The sequence below is a fragment of the Lagenorhynchus albirostris genome, chromosome 18 (genome assembly GCF_949774975.1).
Source record: "Lagenorhynchus albirostris chromosome 18, mLagAlb1.1, whole genome shotgun sequence".
NCBI classification, from domain to species: Eukaryota; Metazoa; Chordata; class Mammalia; order Artiodactyla; family Delphinidae; genus Lagenorhynchus; species Lagenorhynchus albirostris.
This window is the reverse complement of record NC_083112.1, coordinates 17,512,801-17,538,477: the sequence shown is the minus strand read 5'-3', so window position 1 is coordinate 17,538,477 and position 25,677 is coordinate 17,512,801. Positions and strand designations below refer to the sequence as shown.

The 25,677-nt window shown below is 45.3% G+C and overlaps 2 long non-coding RNA genes across 5 annotated transcripts in view; one reads left to right on the top strand and one right to left on the bottom strand.

The window, feature by feature from the left end:
* LOC132508791 (uncharacterized) overlaps window positions 1–9,832 on the top strand; it is a 30,466-nt gene extending 20,634 nt beyond the window's left edge. For both annotated transcript variants that reach the window (XR_009536769.1, XR_009536770.1), the window contains 3 exons: window positions 1,639–1,726; window positions 3,324–3,419; window positions 9,389–9,832. This is a non-coding gene — a long non-coding RNA (uncharacterized LOC132508791). The remainder of the gene's footprint in view (window positions 1–1,638; window positions 1,727–3,323; window positions 3,420–9,388) is intronic.
* LOC132509036 (uncharacterized) overlaps window positions 1–17,798 on the bottom strand; it is a 68,976-nt gene extending 51,178 nt beyond the window's left edge. For all 3 annotated transcript variants that reach the window (XR_009536860.1, XR_009536859.1, XR_009536861.1), the window contains exon 1: window positions 17,566–17,798. This is a non-coding gene — a long non-coding RNA (uncharacterized LOC132509036). The remainder of the gene's footprint in view (window positions 1–17,565) is intronic.
* Between the last annotated feature and the right edge of the window lie 7,879 nt (window positions 17,799–25,677).

The window sequence follows — 25,677 nt, the reverse complement described above, 5'->3', positions numbered from 1 at the left end:
ATATTAACTATAGAAAGAACCATAGCTTCTTCATAGAGAAGAACCAGAGATAATATCCTGGATTTTTGCAGTACTTAAGCTACTCCTTAGTTGTCTCACAAAGGAATTTAGTGCAGAGGAACACATTGAAGGTATTACTGAGGTTCAGAATAAGACTGTACAAAGTGTAAGAGTGTTTTCTATAATAGTTTCTATAATAGTTTTCAAATAGTTAAATTAAGAGTCATTCATTCTCTGGCCTCTTTCTCCATCTACACTGTCTTCTGGCAACAATAAAGTGCACCCTATACATGAAAGCAATTTCTAACAATGCCAAATCAACAGCAGTTTCTAGGTCATTTCCATTCCTTCCTCCATGAAAATGTACAACATTTAGGTTATTCCATGTATTTCCCCCATGCCCCAAAATTGTTAGGTTGCCAGAGAAAACTGATCAGGTAATGAATTACTGTTTGCCTTCAGGTAGTCATTCTAAGTACATACAAAATCAGACATTAACATGAAAATATGAGGGGAAGAAAAACATCAAACCACAGAATTCAGTTTTAGTTTTACTGACATTTATATACCACACTTCCTGTTTATGATTTCAAAAGTGCAGCCATGCAGTGCTTCTATTAAAAACTGAGTAATTGGGAACACTTTTGAGGATTAAAATGGCAACTTACTCAAAGGAAACCCCCCCCCACTAAATTTACTGTTTGTGGAATTGTTATCTTTGTTGTGTAAAAAGTTGAATATTTTTCAAACATCATTTACTAATAGTGTAATTAAAAGGGAACTTGATGGCCTTGTGCCTTTAAAACAAGCAGCCCAGTCAAGAGTCTTAGTTCTGAATTTGACTAGTTGATGGGATAGGGAAACCAAGCCAACGCCCTTCTAATCTATATCTATCTATATCTATATATCTATAAAGGTAACTGTTGCAAACATTTGCTTCTTTCCCCTCATTTTGAGATTTCAGTTGACTGTTGTTATGCATTAATTAACAATTAGTTCTGGCTGAAGGAGGGAAAGGGTAGAAGTGAATACAATTCTTAAATGAAAGGTCCTTTCTTCCACTACTAATTTATTCTATTTGAAGCATAATTGTATGAGTTAATTTAATTTTGGTGATCACTTCAGAATGTGTGTGTGTATATATGTGTGTGTGTGTGTGTGTGTGTGTGTGTGGGTGGGTGGGTGGGTGTGGGGGTGTGGGGGTGTGGAGAGAGAGCACCCAAGTGAGCAGTGGCTGCTAGCTAGACATCAAAATCCATGTTCTCACTTCTTGACCATACAGATAAGCTTATTCCCAGCCTCCCCTGCAGTTAGCTGTGGACATGTGACTTAAGTAGCTGTGGACATATGACTTAAGTTACAGCCAATGGAATGAAAATGGAAGTTATATGTACTACTTTGAGTCCCCGCCCCTAAAAACTCCCCTTCCTACGGGCTGAAAGAGAAAAGACCCCCCAGGGAGATCTTGGAACTTTGGTACTGAAAGCTTAGGTACAGAAAGACCTTGAAAACTAAGTACTGAAGTACTTGTTTATTTTAGCAAGAAACAAACTTGAGCCATTATACATTTTGGGGTTGATCTGTTAATGACAATTAGCTTACCGTAATTAATTCAATGTACAAAACTTATATTTGCAGTGTCCTCTGATGTACAACTCCAGTGGGCAACATTTACATTGTAATGTATGTAAATGACATTTCCTGAAGCACAATTAAGAGGCTACAGGTATGTATACATATGGATATATATAAATGTTCCCCCCAGGGGTTGTGTAACATTGTAGCTCTGCCAAACCGACTCCAACTTCTCTCTTGGGTTTTATTTTGTAGGAGCATCCATTTGTGTAAAGGCACTTTCCTTTTGTGTTTGTGGTAATAAATTAAGGTGGAATGGATCATCCAACAAGAATCTTAAGGGGAAAATGTATACTTATGAACCACATCAGACCTCTTTGTTAGATTTGTTCAACTGTGTTAGCTACAGACTCTTCTTATAACCGATTACCCTCTGGCATGCATTAGGCCAACAGAGAGTGTTAGCAGCGCCCTTCCCCTCTGCCCGCCAAGCTTACTGCTGTGAGTCATAAAAACTTTTCTGGGCTTCATTTTCCTTTTCTACAAAATGAGAGCTGGATTATATGACCCCAAAGATCCCTTCACTAAAATTCTACTATCTATGACTACAAAGTCCATAGCTATTCGTAGAAATAATTGTTAATGTGAATGTTCCTTTAGATTCCAAATTGATACTGTATAGGTGCTTAAAAGTAACTTGAAGCTATAAAAAAGATGTTTAACTTGCACCAGTTCACAAAGAGGCACAACAGAGGTTCTACTTTTCTCCCAAACAAAAACTATTAAATTGAAAAGATTTTTAACTCACTCAGGATAGTTTTTAGAGTAGTTATAAAGCACTATGTCACCTCTCTGATTTCTTTACTCAGTTGGTGAACTATCAAACCAATGCAGAATTTGACATTTATTAAAATAATATACTTGGGCTTCCCTGGTGGCGCAGTGGTTGAGAGTCCGCCTGCCGATGCAGGGGACACGGGTTCCTGCCCCGGTCCGGGAAGATCCCACATGCCGCGGAGCGGCTGGGCCCGTGAGCCATGGCCGCTGAGCCTGCGCGTCCGGAGCCTGTGCTCCGCAACGGGAGAGGCCACAACACTGAGAGGACCGCGTACCGCAAAAACAAAACAAAACAAAACAAAAAAAACAGGAATCAATCTTACTCTTTCCAACGTCTGTAGCCTTCCTCATGCCATTTTCTCCCCACCCCCTGTATAAATAAGAGCATAATGGAAGAAAGGTTTTAAGGAGAGATGCACAGACAGTGAATTTTAAAGCTTGAAGGGATTTCAGAGATCATTTAGTCAAAATTCATCGTTTTGCAAAGGAAACTGACACTGGAAGATTAAATGTCTCACTGAAGGTCTCGATATCACCATTGCTACTTGCCAAAACCTGGGTTTCCTTGATCCCCAAATCTGGCACATTTTACCTTCTACTGTAACATGCTTCATCTGAGGTTGGGTCAGACCAGATTAGAGAGAGTACTTTTGGAGAGGGTGGGTACAGGGCACAATGGTAATGGAATGGTAATGATCAGAGTCATAAAATATCTGTGGAGATCATCTATTTCCTAATAATTCTAAATCTTTAACTTTTTTCTTACTCAGTACTGCTTTAAAAATTCTTGGGGGAGAACTCAGATCACTTCTTTGTCTCACATAAATAACACTAAGTAATAAAAGTGACTAGATTACAACTTATGACTTTTACTTATTTGTTCATTTACTTTTGTCTGTCTCTTCCACTAGAATGTATCTTCCAGGAGGGCAGGCCTATATCTTTTTGCTTACTCCAACTCCCTTCTAGCAAGTGTTTGACACATAAAAGATGTTCAGTAAGTACTGGTGAGTGAATTATTAAATCATAACTACTACAAAGCAGTAATCTTATTTGCTTTGGCTCTATTTCTTCTGGAGGTTTTCCCAAGTTTTGTGATTCCATCACCATTCTAAATTAATTTTAGAATTGGGTGAACGTGCTCTGTTCTTCATATGCTCTGAAGTTCAGTCTAGCACAATTGAACTGTTCTATAATATTAATTTTGGTACTCTTAAACTCTTGTGCCAAATTTGCTAAATTTGGGAATGACCTTGATCTGTAATTTTATTTAGGTTTTTATCCACAGATGAATGTGTAATTCACCACCATGAATTAGTGGTGTGCATGTGAAATTAAACTGATGATGAGTCAGGAGGCAACACTGTTGGGTGAGCAAATTTGGAAATAGGAAAAAAGAGATGGTAAACCTTGAAAAATAGAAATATTAGGCTGAAATAAGTATACATTTAAACTTCTATCTCAAATTAAATGTAAGTTTCAAACCTGATAAAAAGAAGTAACTAATATTTTGAAGAGTGGATTTTTCCTTAAAGGTAAGATATTAAAATAAAAACAAAGCAAAACAAAAACACTGAGCCTAAATTTAAACATTAATCTCAATTTTAAAAGGTAGGCCTCATACCTTTTTCTCCTTAGGTTTATTTTCAGTATAAATATATGTAGAGAATTAAAAGAGATATATATTTTTTTAACAGCAAAATTTTTACCAGATGAAGAAGCTTAAAAATGTTGGCCTTGTAGTCTATTTCTAGGAATTCATCCTAATTTAGCAAATAATCTGAAATGCTAAAATAGATTTATGCATAAAAAGTTCATAGCAACATTATTTATAAGAAAGTAAGGAAAATAGCTTAAATGACCACTTAAGGAAACACTACTCCACACAAGGATCATTAATGCAGCCACTGAAAATGTTTTTAAAGAGTTTTAAATAATTTGAGGAAACATTTCTGATAAATTGTTATGAAAAACAGACAGTGTGCTCAAGCAAACAGTTTAAACTTCATAAGCTTAAAAAACTGCGTGGAAATATGTCAACCAATAATCAGTTACCTCTAAATAAAGGAATTATTGGTTGTTTTTTTCTTGCTGTGTCTTTAAAAAGTATTTTTTCTTTACTTTATTTAAACATATTTTCAAATTTTTCTTCACTTACATGTACTACTTTTATAATCAGAAAAAGAAACCTATTACTTGGCGTAGATATGTGTTTATGTCCCAATGATGTGTTTTCAGTATCATCACGAGTATAAATATTGTTGCCCAAAAGAAAAGTTTGATATTGATTTAAATCCAAACAATGGAGTTTCCAAAACAAACACTGGTACATATCCTATAACTTGTAAAATTATAGTGGTTTAATATAATTTATTAATTATTTCGACATAGCAGGCTCTTAGTATGTTCGTTGATGATGAGATGGTTAGAGAAGGGATACTCAATTACCAAGTTCCTTGAATCTGTCAGTTAGCAACTCTCCCACCAAGAGATTAATGATATAGTCCTATGTTAAAAAGTTGTCCATAAAAATCTCCCTTAGTTTGTGTGGTGCACTTTTGCAAACTATTATTTTGTATTTCAAAAAGAACAGTGTCTTAAGTGCTAATTTTTTACAGACACAAAAGGGAGAAAAATTGATTCTTACCTTGTTTATGTTGGCCAGCTATGAGCTTCAAGTAAGATTCTGTGATCTGTAAACCACCAGTAAAAAAGGTTTCTTGTGGAAATAACTGGCAACAATACTTACCTTGTAAGGTTGTTATGTTTTAGAAATCATGTATGTAAAGTACCCAGCATAGTACATGGCACCTAGGCATTCAGTAAATGGTGGCTGTTATAATAATACAATATATAATATTACTATGACATTATCTGTCATATATAGAGGTTGAGTTGAAAAAATATGAAGTGCAGTCTATTTAAAAACATTATTCTACACTTTCAGATAAAGATGGGGAGTGAAGGCTGATCACAAAATTTTCCTGCCCAAATACTTTACAAAATAGTTTGCGCGAAAAAAAGAACAGTAAAAACTCCTTTAAAAACCTTACCAGGGACTTCCCCGGTGGCGCAGTGGTTAGGAATCTGCCTGCCAATGCAGGGGACACAGGTTTCAGCCCTGGTCCGGGAAGATCCCACGCTCTGCGGAACAACTAAGCCTGCGGAACTACTGAACCTGTGCTCTGGAGCCCGCGAGCCACAACTGCTGAGCCTGAGCCTGAGTGCCACACTACTGAGGCCCGTGCGCCTAGAGTCCGTGCTCCGCAACAAGAGAAGCCACCGCAATGAGAAGCTTGCGCACCGCAACAAAGAGTAGCCTCCGCTCGCAGTAACGAGAGAAAGCCCGCGCACAGCAACAAAGACCCAAGGCAGCCAAAAATAAATAAATAAATAAATTTATAAAAAAATTACCAGAAGCAGCGAGAAAAAAGAAAAGTCTGCAACCTAAGCCAATGAAGGCCAAAATAATACTATTATTTCAAAATAAATAAATAAGTTTGGATCAGCAAGAAATGAAATAAGCATGGCTGGAAATCAAATTCTCACCAAAAGAAAAGACTGGAAATCCCAGCACATTCCCTAGTCAATTCATCAAGATGATTATGCCTTGTCTCCTCTCTCCTAAATCTCCCACATTTCCCTGCTCCTCACTTCGAACATTTTATTGATAAATAGAAGCTATCACAAGAGAAACTCCTTTTTCCCACGTTATACCTATCAACCTGACTTCATCTGTACTCTTCCTTTATAAAGGGTCAACTCTCCCTGCTCTTATCTAAGGCAAGCCCCTCTACTTGTACCCTGGATCCCATCTTGTATAGTCAAGGATTGTGCTCCTGTGATTACCCCCTCCATTTCCTGCATCCTCAGTTTCTCTCTCTTTACTGGATTATTCCAATCAGTAAACATACTGTAGTATTTCCTTCTAAAAACACCATCACCCTAGACCTCATATCCTCTTCCACTTACTTGGTGAGTAGGAGCCCATTTTTTCTGCTCCCTTTTATAACAAACTTTTTTTTGCGGTACGCGGGCCTCTCACTGTTGTGGTCTCTCGCGTTGCGGAGCACAGGCTCCGGACGCGCAGGCTCAGCGGCCATGGCTCATGGGCCCAGCCACTCCGCGGCATGTGGGATCTTCCCGGACCGGGGCACGAACCCGTGTCCCCTGCATCAGCAGGCGGACTCTCAACCACTGTGCCACCAGGGAAGCCCCTATAACAAACTTTTAAAAGGTTGTCTCTACTTGGCAGTTTCCACTTCCTCACCATACATCATCTCTTTAGTCCATTCCAATTAGGATTATTGTCTCCATAGCTCCACCTAAACTGCTCTTGTTGAGATCATCAGTTACCTTCTTGCCAGATCATTTTCCTTTTCCCAAATGTTTGGGACTCCCAGGCATATTCCTCACCCTTTTTTTTCTTCACCATAATATTAATTTCCCCCTCAGTCATCTTATCCAATTTTTCTGATTTTAAATATTGTCTGTGTTCTTAGGACTCCTGAAATTTGTATTCTATCCCTAATACCTTTGTCGAGCTCCGAACCCGTATCTACCAACTCCACTCAGATGTCCAATAAGGACTGCAAAGTTAACTCATTCAAAACAAACATACTGGTTTTCTTCTCCCTCTCAATTTACTTCTCCCCAAGTTTCCCCCATGTCAACAAGTGGCATTATTTTCATCCAGTTGCTCAAGACAAAAACCTAGAAGTCATCCTTAATTCCTCTTTGTGCCAGTTATTAGGCTGTTATCTCTTAGCAATAAACCATTCCATACTCTGTGATGCTGGGACTGGGACTCTGCAAGCTACATTTCTATACTTTGCCAGCTGAATCCTTGCTACAGTCTGTCAGTAAGCGACATTAGAAAAAAAAGACTAAAAGTCAGGAAGAGGGAAAAAGAACTTGCTCCTCCTTGTTGGCTTTCTGCACCTGCCAGCATTGCCCCAGTTATGGACCTTCACCCTCACAGCAGCAGTTAGCCCCAAATTTCAACTATTTTCCACTTCCCTAGAACCAGCCTCAGCACACCTCTCAGAGCCACTAGCAGCAAGTGGGCAGCACCCCCTGCCCCAGGTCAGGGTTCCAACTCTGCTGGGTCTCCCCTCCTAGCCCCGGGGTTCTAGTAACTTCAGGTCTTCCCAAGTTTATCCAGGACTAGGTTAGTTCCTGAAGTTATTATATTATCTCAGTGCTCCCCTTTTCCTTTTTCAGTTAGACAACACCTGTCTGACCAATTCTTTATACTCAATTTATTGCTGTTGAAATACTTAGCAGCAGCCAGAGTGACTCCTCTAAAGCATATGTCATCTCCTTGCTCCTCATCACGGTTGGAACAAAATTCAGCCTCCTCTTTCAGGCCTTCAGCCCCTTTTGTGACCCGGCCTATCCAACTTTCTAGTCTCACCTCTCACCAGTTTCTGATTACTCATTCAGCTCTAATCATTCTGTCTTGAACACACCACTTTTCCACTGCAGGGCCTTTGTACTTGCTCTTCTCTACATCTGGATTGTCCAGGTCTTTGCCTGTCTCACAGCCTCGTTCCATTCACGTTGATTCTCAAATGTCATCTCGGAGAGGCCTACTCTCACTGCATTATCTAAAATGCACAATTCCCCCCCACCTCCATTTCCTTACCTGGGTTTCTTATTCTCACTACCTGACTTTGTTATGTTATTTCTCCCTCCCCTATTCTCAAGTAAAAAGCTTCATAGCTTCACATAAAGGAAGGGATGTGATCTTATTTATCCCTGGTGCTGGCACTCAATAAATTCCAGTTGACAATTGAATTTAATAAGTGAATGCAGAAGAAAAGTGGACCAAAGTAATTGCAAACAAGGTAATACGCAAGTGAGACAAAGACAACATGATATAGCCTACTTCAACTCCCTGAGTACATAATGCAACAAATGAATCAGAAAAAGCACTTAAAGATGTAACAGAAGAGAATTTCCACAAAATCATGAAAGAACTGAATCTGCAGAATAAAATGTTCAAAGAAAAATGGACATATACTATTCATATCAAGGCATATACTGGTTAAGCTATTAGCCATGAAGAATGAAGGAAAAAATTCAGACCTCCAGGCCGAAAACTAACTTATCAGAGGGAGGAAATCATGCTGGCCTTAGACTTCCTCTAAGCAATATTCAAAGCCAGAAAACAAAGGAAAAATGTTTGCAGTCTTAAGGCAAAGCCAGCATGACGCCAAACTATGATATCTAAGTAAGTGACATTCAGAAATTGATGAAAAAGGCAAACATAACATCCACGAATCCATGTTAAAAAAAAAAAAAACTACTTAGTGAGGAGCAGATAGCTAAGTGATGAATCAAAATTAATAAGTAGGAATTGAGAACTGAGGTGTGTTGCGACCACTGGATTTTAAAATAGAGATCAAGACCAAATGACCAAAGGAATTAAGGTTACAAAACAGGAACATTAAAACCTTCACTTTAAAAAATAATGACATAAATAAAAATATATCTTTTTCATGGCAGAGTCAACTTGCATTTCTAAATTGGAAACATACAGATAAAAAAATCTCCAAACTCTTAATTTTTTAAACTTTGGATATTTTAGGACATAAGATCTCTTGTGGCAAAGAAACATTTTTCTAGAGTTCAGCAATTCCTTCAGCTTATCTTACTACTACCAAATTCAAATAATTTTAACACTTTAAAAATTTAAAAAGTATGCACATTCTCATCTTAAATAAGATTAACTTATTTGTATAAGTGCATAGAAATATGCCTACCACGATGGTCACTTAATATTGATGGTAAAATCTGGGATCTGAGGAGATTTAAAAACCTTCCTATAACTTTCTATATTGTTTGAATTACTTATAAATGAACATGTATTGTTTTTATGAAACCAATAAAAACACTATCCTTAAAATACTATTATATACAGCAGTGTGAATATACTTAATACTACTGAACTGTACATTTTAAAATTATTAAGATGGCAAAGGGCTTCCCTGGTGGCGCAGTGGTTGAGAGTCCGCCTGCCGATGCAGGGGGACACGGGTTCGTGCCCCGGTCCGGGAAGATCCCACATGCCGCCGAGCGGCTGGGCCCGTGAGCCATGGCCAATGAGCCTGCGCGTCTGGAGCCTGTGCTCCACAACGGGAGAGGCCACAACAGTGAGAGGCCCACGTACGGCAAAAAAAAAAAAGATGGTAAAGTTTGTTATGTGTTTTTTTACCACAATTAAAAATAAAAAATACTATTATAAAAATTATGATATAGGTCCAGCCATTATGGCTTTACAGATGGATTTTGACTATCCCAAATTCTCCTCAAATCAATTTTTTCCACCAAAGATTACCCCTCAAATTATACCCTTCACATAATACTCTGTACTTGCTTATACCTTATCTAATTTAATTTTAGAAACAGAGACCATTCACTGGCAGACATTGTTATAAGTATGCAAAATGAAAAGATGCATGTAAAAAGTAACTAATATGTTGTATTACTCTATTAAATATCTTAGTGTTATGAAAATGTAAATATATGTTATTTGATTTACATATTTTGGTGGAAATCTTTTAATGATTTTTTTTCTGATTGTTAAAATATGTGCCCATTTTAGAAAATATGAAAAAGAAGGTAAAAACCACCATAATTGCATAATATATTTTGGTATATTTTTTCTCCCAACCCTTGAGGAGAAATAGTTTTGTAACCTAAAAGATATATCTGTACATTAAATTAAATATTAGTGTTTCTCTGTGGCATTAAGTATTTTTAGTGGTTGCAAAAATTCCATTAGATTGATGTACCATGGTTTATTTAATCACTCCTTTACTACTGAATATTCAGATTGTCTCCTCTCTATAGGTGCTGTAATGATCATATATAAATCTTTGACTTCATATCTAATTTTTTTAGGATTGGTTCCTGGAAGTGGAACTACTATTATCAAAGATTTGGACACTTTTGACTCCAGAAAAGTAATATAGTAATAGATGAGTTTGTAAATTTCATTGCATTCTTAGCAACACTACCTGTTAGCACTTCTTTTCTTTTTTTCTTTTTTTAACATCTCTATTGGAGTATAATTGCTTTACAGTGTTGTGTTTCTGCTGTATAACAGAGTGAACCAGCTGTATTTGTATATATATTCCCACGTCCCCTCCCTCTTGCGTCTCCCTCCCACCCTCCCTATCCCACCCATCTAGGTGGTCACGAAGGACCGAGCTGATCTCCCTGTTCTATGTGGCTGCTTCCCACTAGCTATCTATTTTACATTTGGTAGTATATACATGTCAATGTTACTCTCTCACGTCGTCCCAGCTTACCCTTCCCCCTCCCCATGTCCTCAAGTCCATTCTCTACATCTGAGTCTTTATTTCTGTCCTGCCCACAGGTTCTTCAGAACCACTTTTATTTTTCAGATTCCATATATATGGGTTAGCATACGGTATTTGTTTTTCTCTTTCTGACTTACTTCTGTCTTTCTGACAGACTCTACATCCATCCACCTCACAACAAATAACTCAATTTCGGTTCTTTTTATGGCTAATATTCCATTGTATATATGTGCCACATCTTCTTTATCCATTCATCTGTTGATGGACACTTAGGTTGTTTCCATGTCCTGGCTATTATAAATAGTGCTGCAATGAACATTGTGGTACATGACTGTTTTTGAATTATGGTTTTCTCAGGGTATGTGCCCAGTAGTGGGATTGCTGGGTCATATGGTAGTTCTATTTTTAGTTTTTTAAGGAACCTCCATACTGTTCTCCATAGTGGCTGTATCAATTTACATTCCCACCAACAGTGCAAGAGGGTTGCCTTTTCTCCACACTCTCTCCAGCATTCATTGTTTCTAGATTTTTTGATGATGGCCATTCTGACTGGTGTGAGGTGATACATCATTGTAGTTTTGATTTGCATTTCTCTAGTGATTAGTGATGTTGAGCATCCTTTCATGTTAGCACTTATTTTCAATCTCTGTCAATCTGATGGGAAGACTCTTTCTGTAATTTAGTTTGATAAAGTTGCATTTTTGCTGATCCACTCAATAACTTTACTATTTCAAGGACTTATAATTCTTTGTCTTCTCCATGATGCTTAACAGAGCCTTGCTAAGATACAGAAGAAATGTATTGTTTTATTGGCTTTGGCAGCATTTCTTTTAAAATACATTATATCTTGAACACATAGAAAGGTGAAGAAAGATAACATCAAAAAGGATCCAAATTATTTTACTTAATAAAAAGTAAGATTGTATTCAATTCTTAATGTAGTCATAGAGCGTTATTACTATCAGCCAGCAATATCATATTTTATTTATTGAAATCATATTGAATTTATTGCTTAATGTGCCATTTTTACTACAGCACTTTTCAAAATGCTTCAAAATGCTTAGTCTATAAGGTTAAGAAAAACATTCACTAGATAACTACTTTGAAATAATTTCCTCAACTCTGCCTTCATTCAAGAGGCCTAAAAACAGACTGGCCTACTTCCAACTTTCACGTTATCTTTGCTATGAAGTCATTCTATAGATAGGTTAATAAGCATTCTGGCATACAGAAAAATAGTTTCTGTAAAACTATATTGCATAGTTTGGCTGGGGTTGTTCCTCCTTCAGAACTGCATTACGTAATTTTAAAGTGTTTACTTAAGCTCCTTTGGGCTGCCTCCATGGTAGCTATGAAGTCACTGAGAATTAGGAACAGTTTGGGGCCTGATAACAAAGTCTATTAGTTTAATGTGAACACTTTGTCAATTTTTTTTTATCACTGCCATATAAGGAACTTTAAAAACAAGGATATTAATTCATTTTATTTTTTTAAAAAGTTTGCTACTTCAAAAATCATTAAGAAATACACACACACACACAAAAGGTTCATAAATGTACATTTGCTCATTACCTAAATGTACTTATTTTAAAACCCGTACTCTATAGCATGAATTCACAGTGTGATTTTGACTTATAAATAATTATGCAAAATTACCAAAATGTATAGAGCACAGGCTTTAGGAGAGTATGAATTATTAAAACGGCCTAAGCACTATTTCTATCTGTAAGTCATAAAGGAAGTTTTCTATGAGAACATCAAAGATATATAAATTATAAGTTTAATTTGGGAGAATTTAAAATTTAAATTTGGGAGAATTTAAAAAGATACTAGGTTATAAGATTATTTTATCTTGATTACACAGAGAAAGGGAGTATCTTCAGTTCCTTAGAGAACTCTTGAGCTCCTTTACCAACTAAATAAGAATGTGTCATGCAATGTGCGTTGTACAAGTGGGAGAAGAGTCATTCAGATTTTGTATGTTAATCAAGTGTTATATCACCTCAAGGAAACATGCAAATTCTTATAAAATACCTAAAATCTCAACCATCACTTTAGAATTACTGAGTTTTATGAACCAACAAGCCCAAGTAAAGTCAAGATCCTGACATCTGGGACTTCCCTGGTGGCGCAGTGGTTAAGAATCTGCCTGCCAATGCAGGGGACACAGGTTCGAGCCCTGGTCTGGGAAGATCCCACGTGCTGCAGAGCAACTAAGCCTGTGTGCCACAACTACTGAGCCTGTGCTCTAGAGCCCACGAGCCACAACTACTGAGCCCACGTGCTGCAACTACTGAAGCCCACGCTCCTAGAGCCCATGCTCCGCAATGAGAAGCCACCGCGATGAGAAACCCACGTGCCACAACGAAGAGTAGCCCCCACTCACCGCAACTAGAGAAAGCCCGCGCGCATCAACAAAGACCCAACACAGCCAAAAAAAAAAGATCCCGACATCTAAAAACATGTAACCCTTTAAATGTCATTTTATTTTAATTATGTAACATGAGTTTATTATAAAATTACTTATAGGAATAATCTCGATAGCATTTTGTTTTTTAACTTTGAAGTCATTGATGGCCTTGCCAATGATCTAGTGAGGTCCAAAGTCAGGGACAATTCAAGGAGGGAATGGAAGAACTTTTAGGACCTGATTATCTCCTTGAAGGTGCAGCCACTGTGCGTGTCCTACCTAGCTTAGGAGAGAGAGAAGTGTCTGTGTATAGGAGGCCTAACCTGGAGGGGAGGGAATGGTCATGAGGGAGAAAAATGGGGGATAATTATGAGACTGCCCAATCAGATTGGCTCTCGATTTGCTTTGCTGTAATGATGAAATGTTTGGGTTTTTATATTTCATTCTAATATCAAAAAGAGGATATTTATTTGGTTTCTTATGTTTAAACATTTTTCATACACAGTATATTTATACATCTATTTATCTGAAGTTAATATGTGTGGTGATTTCAAACACGTTGCCAATTCTCTTCCCATTAAAAGGTAGAGTCTGATTCTCCTGTCTAGAATTGGTATGGCATTAGTTATTTGCCTCTAGCGAACAGAATGTGGATAGGATGCTCCAGACTTCTACGCTTAGGTCATAAGTGATACAGTTTCACCTGGCTCTCAGTCTTGGGACCCTTGGAGCCCAGAGCCCTGTTGTGAGGAAGCCCACGCCACAAGGAGAGGCCATGTGCAGGTGTTCTGGCTGAAAGCCCTAGCTAAGGTGCCAGCCATACATGAGTACGGATTGCTAGGTGTGGAAGTGAACATGCCTTCGGGTGATGCAAGCCTTCGGCCTATGAGCTGCCCCAGCTGACTCCCAGTGGACCGGAAACAAGCTGTCTGCACAGCCCTACCCATACTGCATATTCATGAGCAAGTAATGTGTTCTAAACAACTAAGTTTTGGGGGTGGTTTGTTTTGTATTTGAGTCCCTGCTTCCATTAAATCTCTAGCTCAGGTTAGCTGTAACAACTAGGAACACTTTCCCTCCACTTTTCCTTGTTTCCCTAGCCAGACTGAGATCTTAGCACCTCCAGGTACTAATTGTGGATGATTAAGTGTGGTTTTGAAGTGCTGTTAGGAACAAAACCCACCATTATGGGGACCCATTCTAGCCAAAGTCCTTTTCCTTGAAGGCTTAGTGGTTGAGCTGCGGAAAAAGAAAGCTTGATGCCCTCCATCTCTCCTTTTCTTCTTCACTAGGTATCCCTGGTTTTAAAAAAGAGGGGAAAGCAAGATTTAATCTTCTCCTGCCCTCATCTCCCTTCTGAATTCAAATCTTTGGAAAGGTGCTTTCTTTTTCACTGAAAAGGTACACAGCCTTTTCCGTCTTACAAAGGGACCAAGCCAGCCACAGCTTTTTATTCCTTATGAAGGAAGCAAAACAGAGTTCCTCCTCCTGAACCCGAGGCCCACGTCTCCTCCCTCCCCAGACCAGAATGGGGATGGAATCCCTTGTTCTGGCCCCACCAGCCAGTCACTTTCCCATCCCACCAACTCTTTCAAATTACCTTTCTTGAACCCCTCTTCTCTCTATCCCCACTGCCACTAGGTACACAGCAGTGGTTCTAGTTGATTCTTACTTAGATCACAGGATATTTTATTTTCCATCTTCCAGTCTCCAGGACCCCAACTGGTGTAATCTTTTCAAGGACCTGTAATCTTTTCATACCTGACCATGCATTTCCACTAAAAAAAAAAAAATCCTTTCATGGTTCTCCCTTTCCTGCAGGTTTCAATCCGGAGGCCCAATAGTCATTTACTCACAAAGCAGCGTAAACCCTTGAAATTGTATGCAAAATTGTAATAGAAGTCTATAGGTACATTTTTTTTTCCTGGAGAGAGACCAGATTGCTTTCCGTAGGTTCTCAAAAGGGTATGTGTTCCCCCAAAAGATAAAGACTTGTAGGTCTCAGGCTAAAGTCCAAACTCCCCAGCATGGACTACATGGGTGTGACCTGGCCATTCTTCCAGCCTCCTTTCTTTCCCTTCTCTTTACCCCTTTCACATCCCACCCATTCTTACTTGGCTGTGGTTGTTCACTACAGGCCTTTGTACATGATGCTTTGCTTGCTCAGCTTGGGGAAATCCTTTCCTTTCCTCTCTGCTTAGCTGGTCTAACTTTTGCCCATCCAGGAAACTGCCTTCTTTCTTTTAAGAAGCACCTCAGGCCATGCTACCTACAGAAAGTTGTGCAGGCTAAGCAAGCTAGGTGTGAACTCTTGCCTCCCTGAATCCAGCCTAGCAATTGCTCTTTCTTTTAGCATCTACCTCCTGGATTTACAAACTGGGGTGGGGGGTGGGAGAAAAGAAGATAAAACGTAAAGTAAAACCTGTAAAACAAGCAGTGACTAATAATTGTGCAGCACTTATACAGAAGAAGAACCCCAGGATGTAGTGTACATTTTTGTAGTGCTTTCTTGGGAGGGTGAGATTGGGTAGTAAATGTGTAGTTTATAGTTCCCTCAGAGTGTTAATGATAAATACAACACACACCTTCCTGTTAGAGAATATCCTATATGAATTTTCAACATCATCCAGTTTTCCTTTATTTTATGCCCAGCCAACAAATGGTGTTATGTATTTAACAAATACTGAAATTAATAAACAACATAGTTCTGATATTCTGCCATCTACTAGGACTGCTGGGTCATTAATCTGAATTATTTCTCCTTGGTTCACGCACCACCACCCAAAAAAGACGGTCTAACATCATGATGTGTCCTTAAAATTCTCCATCTACCCAGGAAGATGTTCCAACTTTTTGAGATAAACCGTGTACTAAGTCTGCTCGTGAGACCTGCTTTGTCTTACAGCACAGACTTTAAGTCAACCCTTCACTCTTTCAAAAAGTTAAGTCTTTTAATTGTTGCCTCGAAACAGAGCTCTTTGCCCTTCTTGGGCGGACGGATCTCAACGAAGTGTATTTCCCTGCTACTAACGCATAAACTTATAAATAGCGCTTACCGCGCTGAGTCACCAAAACCCGGAGTTTCCCCAAATAGCTTATAACGACTGCTGGAATCGAGTCCTCCAGAGCGGTGACAGGCTCCTATCACACACCCGCGAGGCTGGACCCTAGGCGGGTCCCCAACCACCCAGCTCCCGGAGAACGCGGGCAAAGCCACCTATTCCCAGCCAGGAGTTGAGTGTCGGACCTTTTGAGCGCCGATGGCGCTCTCGGGACGCGGCCGGACTTGGCCTTGACCGCTCAGGGACCGTCTCCGCCCCCTCCGGAGCTGGGAGCCGCAGGGGGCCGGCACAGGCCTCCGCCCTGCGCCGCCTGCTCACACAATGGGGCGCGTCGGGAGAGGACGGCCTCGGCACCCGCTCTGGTCCCAGGCCCGGGACTATGGGCAGCTGGGGAAGCAGCCAGGAGCTAGGGCGATAACGAAAACCCCCATCTCCCCTCTGCCCACTCCCACACTTCGAAATGGCTGCGGCCGCTGGTTTGGGGGCTGGGGGAGTAGGGCTGGGGGAGGGAGCGGAAGTGCCACCCCCTGCAGTCAGGGGATAGTGACGTCACCCCTACTGTCGGCCTGTAGCGGGGGCGTCTGCCCGTCACGTGACCCCAGCCCCCCCACTCGCAGCTGAATCCCGCGCGCGCGCGCGCTCCCTCCCCCAACCCCTTCTCCCCAACTTTCGCCCTCCCCGCTCCAGCAAGGCTGTCAACAGCGCCAGCTCCGCCCCCTCCCCCGCGCCCAGTGTAACCGCCACGGCGGCGCGGCGGGCGCTCGCGCTCAGGTCAGGGCTCCTGGAGGAGAGCATGCCTTATGTCCTCACCTAGCCCCCAGTTGACGGCGCGCTGGGTGCGTGGGCACCGGAGCCAGGGTGTGCGGTGGCGTGCGGCGACAGCGCTTCTCCGTTCAGCCCTCCCACAGCAACCGCAGGACGAGGTGGAGACGCCAGGTCCGAGCTCAGAGGGGGCGAGTTGTGCTCAGCAGCCTCCAGGTCCTGGCACGTCTCCGCTGGGGGTCGGCCCCCAGGCGGGAGCGGCAGCAGGGAGCCAGCCGTCGACCCCCTGCCCGGCGGCGCGCGCCTCCGCGGCGCTCCCGCCTCCACTCTCCCTGCCGCCTGGGCGGCGCACGCTACTCCTGGCTTCCTCGCGGGCCGCGGCGCGGCCACGGGCTGTACGACGAGGGGCAGGCGCGGACCATCTCCTCGAGCCCCCTCGGTCACCCCGCCGTGCACTGCTGGGGTTCCAGATTGGGTGGCTGTCACTGCTGCGCCTCGTTCCATTTTTTCCCCCCTCAATTCTCTTCTAAGTAGAGGCTTGGGGGAGGGAATAGAAAACCCAGTGTAGAAAGGGGCGGTGCGGACTGACCTGTCAACGGCGGAGGAGAAAGACCCCCGGTCGGGGCGAGCTCTCGAGCCCGCGCAGGGACCGGAGCCCTGGGTTCGCGTGGAGCGGCGCGGCGCGGCGCGGCGGGCAGCAGCTGTGCCTCAGCCAGGTGTCCCCTCTCGGCGGGGCCCGCGCTGCCGCGCCCGCCTCCTCCCCTGGCGCCGCGCTCCCCGCCCCATCGCCAGGGACCAGGGAACCCCCCAGCTCGATTTTTTGTGCAGTTTCAGCAAAGCTCCGAGGAAGTTGGTCCTTTTGTTCCACTATTTATAGATTGCGTCAACATTGCGAAAAGGAGAAGGCGGAGCGGTGGCCCCTCCCCCTCCCCTCCCTCCGCCGGCTCCTGGGAGAGAAAAGCCCCAGCACACGACCTAAGTACACAGCGCGCCAGCCGCCCGCCCGCCTCCGGCCTCCTGCTCGCCGCTTCCCCCTCCTCCCTGCCCGGGCCAGAGCGCTGCCAACCCCGTCACGTGCCCGCCCGGGAAAACCAGCTCCCCGGGGCTCCGCGCCGCCCGCCAGGCTCCGTGGCGGCGGCGGCGGCGGCGGCGGCTGCCTCGCTCAGCTGTGCGCCCAGCTCGTGGGCTCCGGCCGTGGCCCAAGCGTCGCGCACAGCGTGGGCACCCGCACCCTAGTCACTCGTGGGGGGAGAGCCGGGGTCCGCGACTCTTGGATGTGCTCACAAGCCTTCCGTGCTTCCGCCCTCCTCCCCCACCCCGCCCAGTCTCGGGAGCGCCACCGCCCCGGCGCGGAGTGTGCGCGCGTTCGGGCCTCGCTGGGAGACAGGGGCCTGACTTGTCCTTCGCGCGGCCGCTTCCCCAGAAGCTGGGATGCCAGGCCCCCCCAGGCCCCCGCACGACTGGTTGTGGGCGGGGGACTGAGGGACGCCGGGGTGGCTGGCGGCAGCTCTAAGGCTGGCCGGCGGAGCGCGGGAAGTACGGTGCGGCAGTGCCGAGACGCGCGGAGACGCTTTCCCTCCTCCGCAGGTGCAGCGGGGCGTTGCGCGAGCTCACTTAACTGCTTCCCGGACATCTGCGGACCAAGGAGTTTGCAGGCCTGAGCTACAGTGGGGGTAATATAGTTTTTGAGGAGTTACTGGAAGTTAGATCTGTGACAACAACATTCGAACTTTTCTTTAAAACCTGATGACGAAATGATAGGCCCCGCCATACGCCCCGAAATGAAACTGAGCTCCCTTGCCGGCCTAAAGCCTCTGTTCCTGAGCTCGATGTAAACAAGGAGGGCGGTAAATACGAGAGGAAGGCCTTATTTTAACAAAACCAAGTGCAAGTAGCTAGTTTGAGTGTAATTTACCTTCGCAGCTTCCGGTCATTTCCCTAAGTGATTTATTTAGATCGCAGTTTAACTTTACAGAGTCGGAATAAAATAATTTAGCCCTTCAGATCACGGGTGGAGGAAAGCCCGGGCTGAGCTGGGACGAGTGCAGGAAACGCGTCGGACCTTTCCGGGCAGCTGGACAGTGTGGTAAACAGTCTGGAAGACTTACGTTTTTTTCTAAAGAGTTTGGAGAGACTTTTCCGTTGCACCCCTCCGCGTTCGGGCTCAAGTGCAGGCCGGGGGTGGGGGCGGGACTCTGCATGGGCCCTTACCCGGAGCCGTGCTTCCTGGCCCTGCACTGGGAGCGTGCAGTCCTAGGGGAGCTTTCGCACGGGCCACACGGGGCAGCAGCAAGCCTGCCTCTATTTGAGAAACCTTTCCAGGTTTGGCTTTTTTTTTTTTTTTAATAAAGGGGGAGACCTTAGGCCATGGGTTCATCGATGTAGGATACGTGTGCTTTGCTCGCCATAAAGAGGGAGGCAAGATGAAGAAAAGCGAGCCTGTGCAGTGGTTGCTGGGTTTCCAAAGCGCAGAGCTGAGTGGACCGTCAGCAAATGGGACTAGGCGTTAGTCCCCTCACACCTGATGGTGCTCAGGGCCTGGTGTGGGAGCCGGATCCCGGCTGTCGAGCCTTCTCTCTCGGTTTCCTTCCAGTTTAGTGAAAGGCCCCGGCCTCCTCTCTTCCCGCCTTTCTACCCTGCCTATTCTTCTGTATTTGAAAGGCACAGTCCTATGAAGGCGAATTCGTTTCCGCGCCAATTTTGTTGCATCAATATCTACAAATCACGTTTCTTTGCGCGAAGAAAACAAGCCAGGGCCACCTGGTTTTTCTCGCCCCTGAAAGGGACAGGGGTACCCAGGCCTCAGCCTGAACCTTCCCCTCCCCCCGGCCCGCTTCGGACCGAACATTGGTGTACCCATCACTTTGTCAGGACACGCGCTTTTCACCCCTACTTTGTTCTTCTGCAGTCTTCCCAGCTGCGGAGAGAAGGGAGCGAAAGCAAAACGAAAGCACCCGGGGCGCATTAGTCGCGGCGGCTTCCCTGAGCGCGGCGGTGGGAGGCCAAGGTCTGGGGTCGGAAGGCAAGGGTGGGCGCGGGGGCTGCGTGGAAACCGGGTGGCGGGTGGTCCCCGCAGGGCCCCCGGGAGCTGCCGGGAGCTCCATCGCTCCTCCTCCCTTGGGAAAAGCCACCGCGTGTGAGAATATACCGGCCCCGAAGGAAAAGTTTGGTCTGGGTCTTGAGTTGAAATTCGAGACTGATTGGGACCGTGCGGAGGGGTCGCAGAGGCAAAGGATGGTGGCGCGGGCACGAGCGTTGGCCCCCGGCGGATGATCCCGGGGAGAGGTCCGGGCGAGCGGGAGCGCAGCGAGGGCGCGCAGAGGCCGCCGGGGAGTGGAGGCCCACGGAATTGTTGCTCCACTGAGGTTGGATAAGCAGCCCGCTTCCCCGCAAAAACCAGAGTTCTACGCGGTATAAGGACTTAAGGGAACTTTGGTGACAACCTCCGCGCCCGCCCGCCCTCGCGGTAGTCACTGCGGGGACAAAGGCGGCCTGCGCAGACTTGGACGAGGCGCGGCCCATGTGGGCGGCCTTAGCGGCCGCAGACTTTTTCACTTAAGAGAAGGATGAGTATCTTTATGAGGTGAAGGTAACCTCCACAACCACCCCTCAGGGGTGACAGCTACAGTCTGATCAGCTAAAAGGCGTCCTCGTTCCCCCACCTGCCCCCGCAATGAACAAACACTGGGAGATTGGCCTGCAAGATGCTCGCCCTGTCACTCCAGTACATTTGTGTAGCCAAACGCCCGAAAAGCCCCACCTTGCCCACATAAACAGCTAACTTTATTCCATTGCATGGTACCTTTCTTGTAGCAATAGCTGTGGGTTTTGGCAAGTGTTAAAAAATCATTTGATCCTAAATGAGTCGAATGTGGAAACATAGTTTTCTGTGCGAGTAGTTTGGGTTTGTGTTTTCTCTCACTGGCGCCTAATGCACGGCGCAGCGCATAGCTGTTACACCTCTACCTGTGCAGGGGCGCTTTCGCACCGCGCCCTTTCACTCTGTAAATAAGTAGACTTGGAATTATGTACATGTGTGCATTGTTTAGATATTGCATCTCTGGTTATTCATTTCACCGAAAGGACTCAAAAACGGCTATAATTTTAAAAGATGCAAAATTGAATTCTTTTAAGCGAATCTCGAGAAGGCAGTCTTGGTTTCCTGCTAATGTTATGCCGGTAACAGGCAGCAGCCAATCCCAGACTAATTTTGTTCGTTTTTATTCCTTCCCTCTTTACCACAACTGCAAATACCAGAAAGTTCTGTGAAAAACATGGCCCACTCCACCCAAATTTCTTTATACAATGATGAGAGGAGACCTGCAGGTGAAATAGACCCGTAGGCTATTACTTTTGGAAAGACTCTTCTATTTCTTTAAAAAAAAAAAAACTCAGCAAAAGCTATTTTTGACTCACTCAACAGACTGATTAAAATGCTTGCTTTCACCATGCTCGCCCTTTGGTTTCATATGTGGCCGCTGTTCTCACTTTCTTACAAGTTTTTCCTCTTGTAACTTATTTTCGTGAAACAGAGATTCCATCAGGTTATCTTGCTAAACTGGGCGTCTATAATTATGAAGTTGGTCTTATCTCCTCCGCCCCACTTAAAAAGTACACACACGGCCTTGAAAGCCCGCAGTTGTCTTTATTTCGCACCCCTCCCCCTTTTATTTTTATTTTAAATCTTCGCATTCGCAAATGATGCTTTGCCTGGGCTAGGTTCAGACTACAGCATCTAAAACGTTACCCGTCCGGGTAGTCCCTTAAGGCATCGAAAGCCCAACCTTGCGCAGGCCACTGGAACCCGCACCGGAAACCTTGATCTGGAGTCCAGTTTGGAAACACATCTGTGCTTTTCGCAGTAAAATGGTAACTTGCCCAAGCGATGCATCTGGCTTTAGATTTTATGCGGAATATGATCTGGAAAAGGGAACGCCTGTTTCAGGCGCGGCAACATGCCCCGCGCGGATCCCCGGGGGCTCCCTCCTGCTTAAGAGCGCGCGGGGCCTCGACCCGCAGGGCCTCAGCCAACCTCTGGGCGCCCTGGTTTGGGTTAACCCCACACTAGCTCTCTCCCTTCCCGGCCTCGCCTGGGGTCGCTCTCCGCGGCAGACGAAGCTTGTAGACGAGAGGAGAAAGTTGGAGACTGAAGATCAGATGTCCTTAAAGGGGCTGGGGAAAGGGAGAAGCTCTTCGCAGCTAGTGCCAAGAAACTCGGACACCCCGCGCTCGCCCCGAGACGAAGAAAACTGTCCTGGGGGAGCACAAGTGTTCCCGAGACTTTGCCAAAGATTCGGGAGTCCGGAGGTAGCCTGTCCCCCACCCGCGCCCACCACCGAGTTGTTTCATAATCCCCTCTGGGCCGCCTTAGGTGAGGACCGGGCGGGGTGGCGTGGGGGTGAGGTGAGGTGAGGATGGCGGCTCTTCTCTGTTTCCCGCCCTCTTCGCAGCGGAAACGTCCAAGGGGTTAAAATGGCGCGGCGGAACGGGCTCGAGGAGCGGTGCCAGTGTTCGGCCCCGACGGGCGGGAGAAGTGGGGTGGGGGTGTGGGATCCCGGAAAGGGCTGGGAAAGCGGGGACCAAGGGGAGCTGTGAGGCAAGAGTTTCTGCTCTTGGGGGTTGGGTCCAAGGCAGTTGCCGGCGGTAGTGGGGACGGCAGCGGCAGCAGGGGAGCCAAGCGATGGTTAGTGCACGTCTTGGCCCACCCTGGGCAAGGTTATGTCAGGAGAGCGCTCTGGCACCGAGCTCTGGCCCGCGGAGAAGATACTCCCCCCTCGGGCTCTTTCCGCGAGCGGGGCTGGGCGGGCGCGGAGGGGCGGGCGGTGCGCCGCGCGAGCCCAGGGCGCTGAGGTCGGCAAGTCGCGTTCGGAGCGGGCGGCGGCCCTTCTCCGGTCTACGTGGAAAAAAATCATCTAAAAGAGCACCCCCTCGGCAAGCAGCCCTTTAGCGCCGGTAAAGAAGATAGAAAGGGACTCAGGGAACGAGGGAAGCTCAGTTTAGAACTTCCAGAGTTTCCAGGTTTGTCCAGCGAGTGGGACTCTTGATAGCTCTCGAAGAGCTGAGCCCATTTTCCCTTCCAGAACAAAACTAGAGGAGCATTCCTCCAGAGGAAGGCTGAAGTTCAGGCCCCACGTGGAACCCGAGCAGCCCCCGCCACCTGACCTCGGGCTCGCTTCTCCCAGGGCGGCGGGGAGCGTCCTTTCTGAACCGCCCCGGGCGGGAAGCGCGCGATTCGGAGCGCGCTCCGCTCTGGGCCCTGCTGCGGGCTCGGACGTTAAGGCAGGAAACGCCTCGTCCCGTTTTCAGTCTCCCAGTCAAAACATTTGGCTGAATCTCGAAATAACTTTTTTGATAGTCCGGAAAAGAAGCACGACAAATGGACTCACCATCAGCCTTGCGTCAGCGAACCATTTCCCCTGGACTACAGTGAGATTGGTTTTTTCATTAGTTGCAGGAACTGAGTTTTTGATGATTTACCTGGCTGCTCAGGCTCCTGGGTGTATTCTCCTCCCCTCCTTTCCCACTTCATCTGACTGTCAACTCCCTTCTCATTTTTTTTTTTTAAAGCTCCGCATACGCAATTGCATCGTATTCTTTGTAACATATGTAGCCTCTAGTCTAACTCAGCCTCTATCAGTGGTCAGCACAAGCCACAGTGTTTGCATAGCCCTTACAAAACGGGTCATGTTTTCGGTTCCTTTGATCCACAGAGACGAAAAAGTTTTGCTTTGCATTTCCCTCCCGCCCCCCCCACCCCCACCCCCCGCCATCGCTTTCAGTGACAGTGCTCTCCTCCCAGTTATAAGTTCCTTCTCCTCCCGAGCAGTTCGGGATTTCTTTATTTTTACAGGGACCTAAAGAGTTAGGAGAAATTCACCGTGTGCTGACTCACCTTCACTTCCCCACCCCGAACCCCCCGCCCCAGACAGGATTAACACTAAAAGATGTAATCAGTTAAACTAACAGACTTTAATATCATTAAACATGGATCTCTCCACTAACCTTAGCAGTTACGTCACTTAGAAGAAGGAAGTAATAAAAACAAAATTCTTGCAAATAAAATAAAATTATGGAAGCTGTCCCTTTGAGGTCCGGATGCAGAAGAAAGTGTTTGGTCTTTTTAAAAGAGCTCTTATTGATAAACAATTATTAATATTAAATAAAATTTATAAAGCCAGCCCTATCAGGTTGTCTGCACATAGTAGGTACTCAATGAGTATTTAGTCTCCCTTTCTTCTTCCCATCCTTGGAATTTTGGCAGGAGATAGACTTCCCAGTGGCTAAGAAAATTATGCTCAAACTTCGCTTCTGGTTCATGTAATCTCCACTCACTCAGACAAAAAAAACAAACAAAACAAAACAACCAAACAAAACGCACACACAAAAACCCCAAAAAAACCCTCACAAAATTTATCCAGGGAACTTTGATAGTTTATTAAAACTTAATGGAAATAGCTAGACAAAATAAAAAGTATGGTGATTACATACATATAAATCCGAAACACATTAAATTATTTCGAACTTTTCAGTGGCTGTAATAGGTAACCATTGCCATTTGATTTCGTTTACCAATTTCTACAGTAAAAACGAAAATTGTGGGCTCCCGCTCACTTCTCGAGTTTCTGCTAGAGCAGCCTTCACCCACGCACTGATCTATCTCGACCTCATGTTTTTCATAGCGCAAATTTTATCAGACGCTATTCAGCTATCCACTTTTAAGACTTGTGCGCGCGCTCTCTCTGTCTTTTTAATTTTAAAAAATAAAATGAGAAAATAGAGAAGGAGGTTGCAGCACTCAGGGGTGGAGGAAACCCACCTGCCCGCTCCTCTCTCCCCGGTCTCGGACTCGCTGGAGCAGAGAGTCGCCGGGAGCGGCTTTGCGGATCTCGCCGGGTCACCTGGTCCAAGCATATTTTCTTTGAGGCCCATTCGCAGGAGTAAACAGTCACGTCGTAGTGAGTTTCTTGGCAGCTTTGCACTGCTCTTCAAACAGCAGAGAATTATCGCACGTTCGTCTCCGCTTACAAGGCTCCTGCCTCAAACTGTCAAGTATTAAAAAAGGATTTCGAGCAGCCCTTTTGCCCTTTCTCCTTCTAAATGACGAGGCCGGTCACGGCGGGTGACTTTGGCGTCTGCCGCAGGTCTCAGCCCCTTGGAGCCGGGCTGCCCCGTCGGCTGAGCGGGAGAACAGGGGCACCTAATTAGTCCGTGGCTCCCGCCAAGGTGAGCGCGTGGGCGCAATGCGCGCTTCGCGAGAGCTGCCCCCAAGTTCAACCCAACGCGCCTGAGGAAAACTTGGGGCTCCAAAGTCCCCTCTTTAGACAAGCGCCCGGAGGGGATCTTTGGAGAGACCTAGGGGCGCGGTCGTGGCTTCGGGACCAGGACTTTACTGTTTTGAGATCTATTTATCTCGTTCTAGAAAAACACCCCATACGTGAACCCATACGAATACCTCCCCGCTCTCCCCTCCAGTGGTCTGCAAGCCCCGGGTGCGAGCATGAATCCTGAGTCCCGCACCGGGTTCCCGCTCGCGCAGAGCCCAAGGCGGGCCGCTGAGGTCACAATAAGTTCAGAGCCACGGATCCGGGTCAGATTTGAAAAAAAAAAAAAAAAGTATGTTCCAAGTCCGGCCCGGAGCTGCTGTCTGGGGCTCAGCCCGGCTCCCCCTCAAAATCCTTCCCAGAGTGCAGAAGTTGGTGAT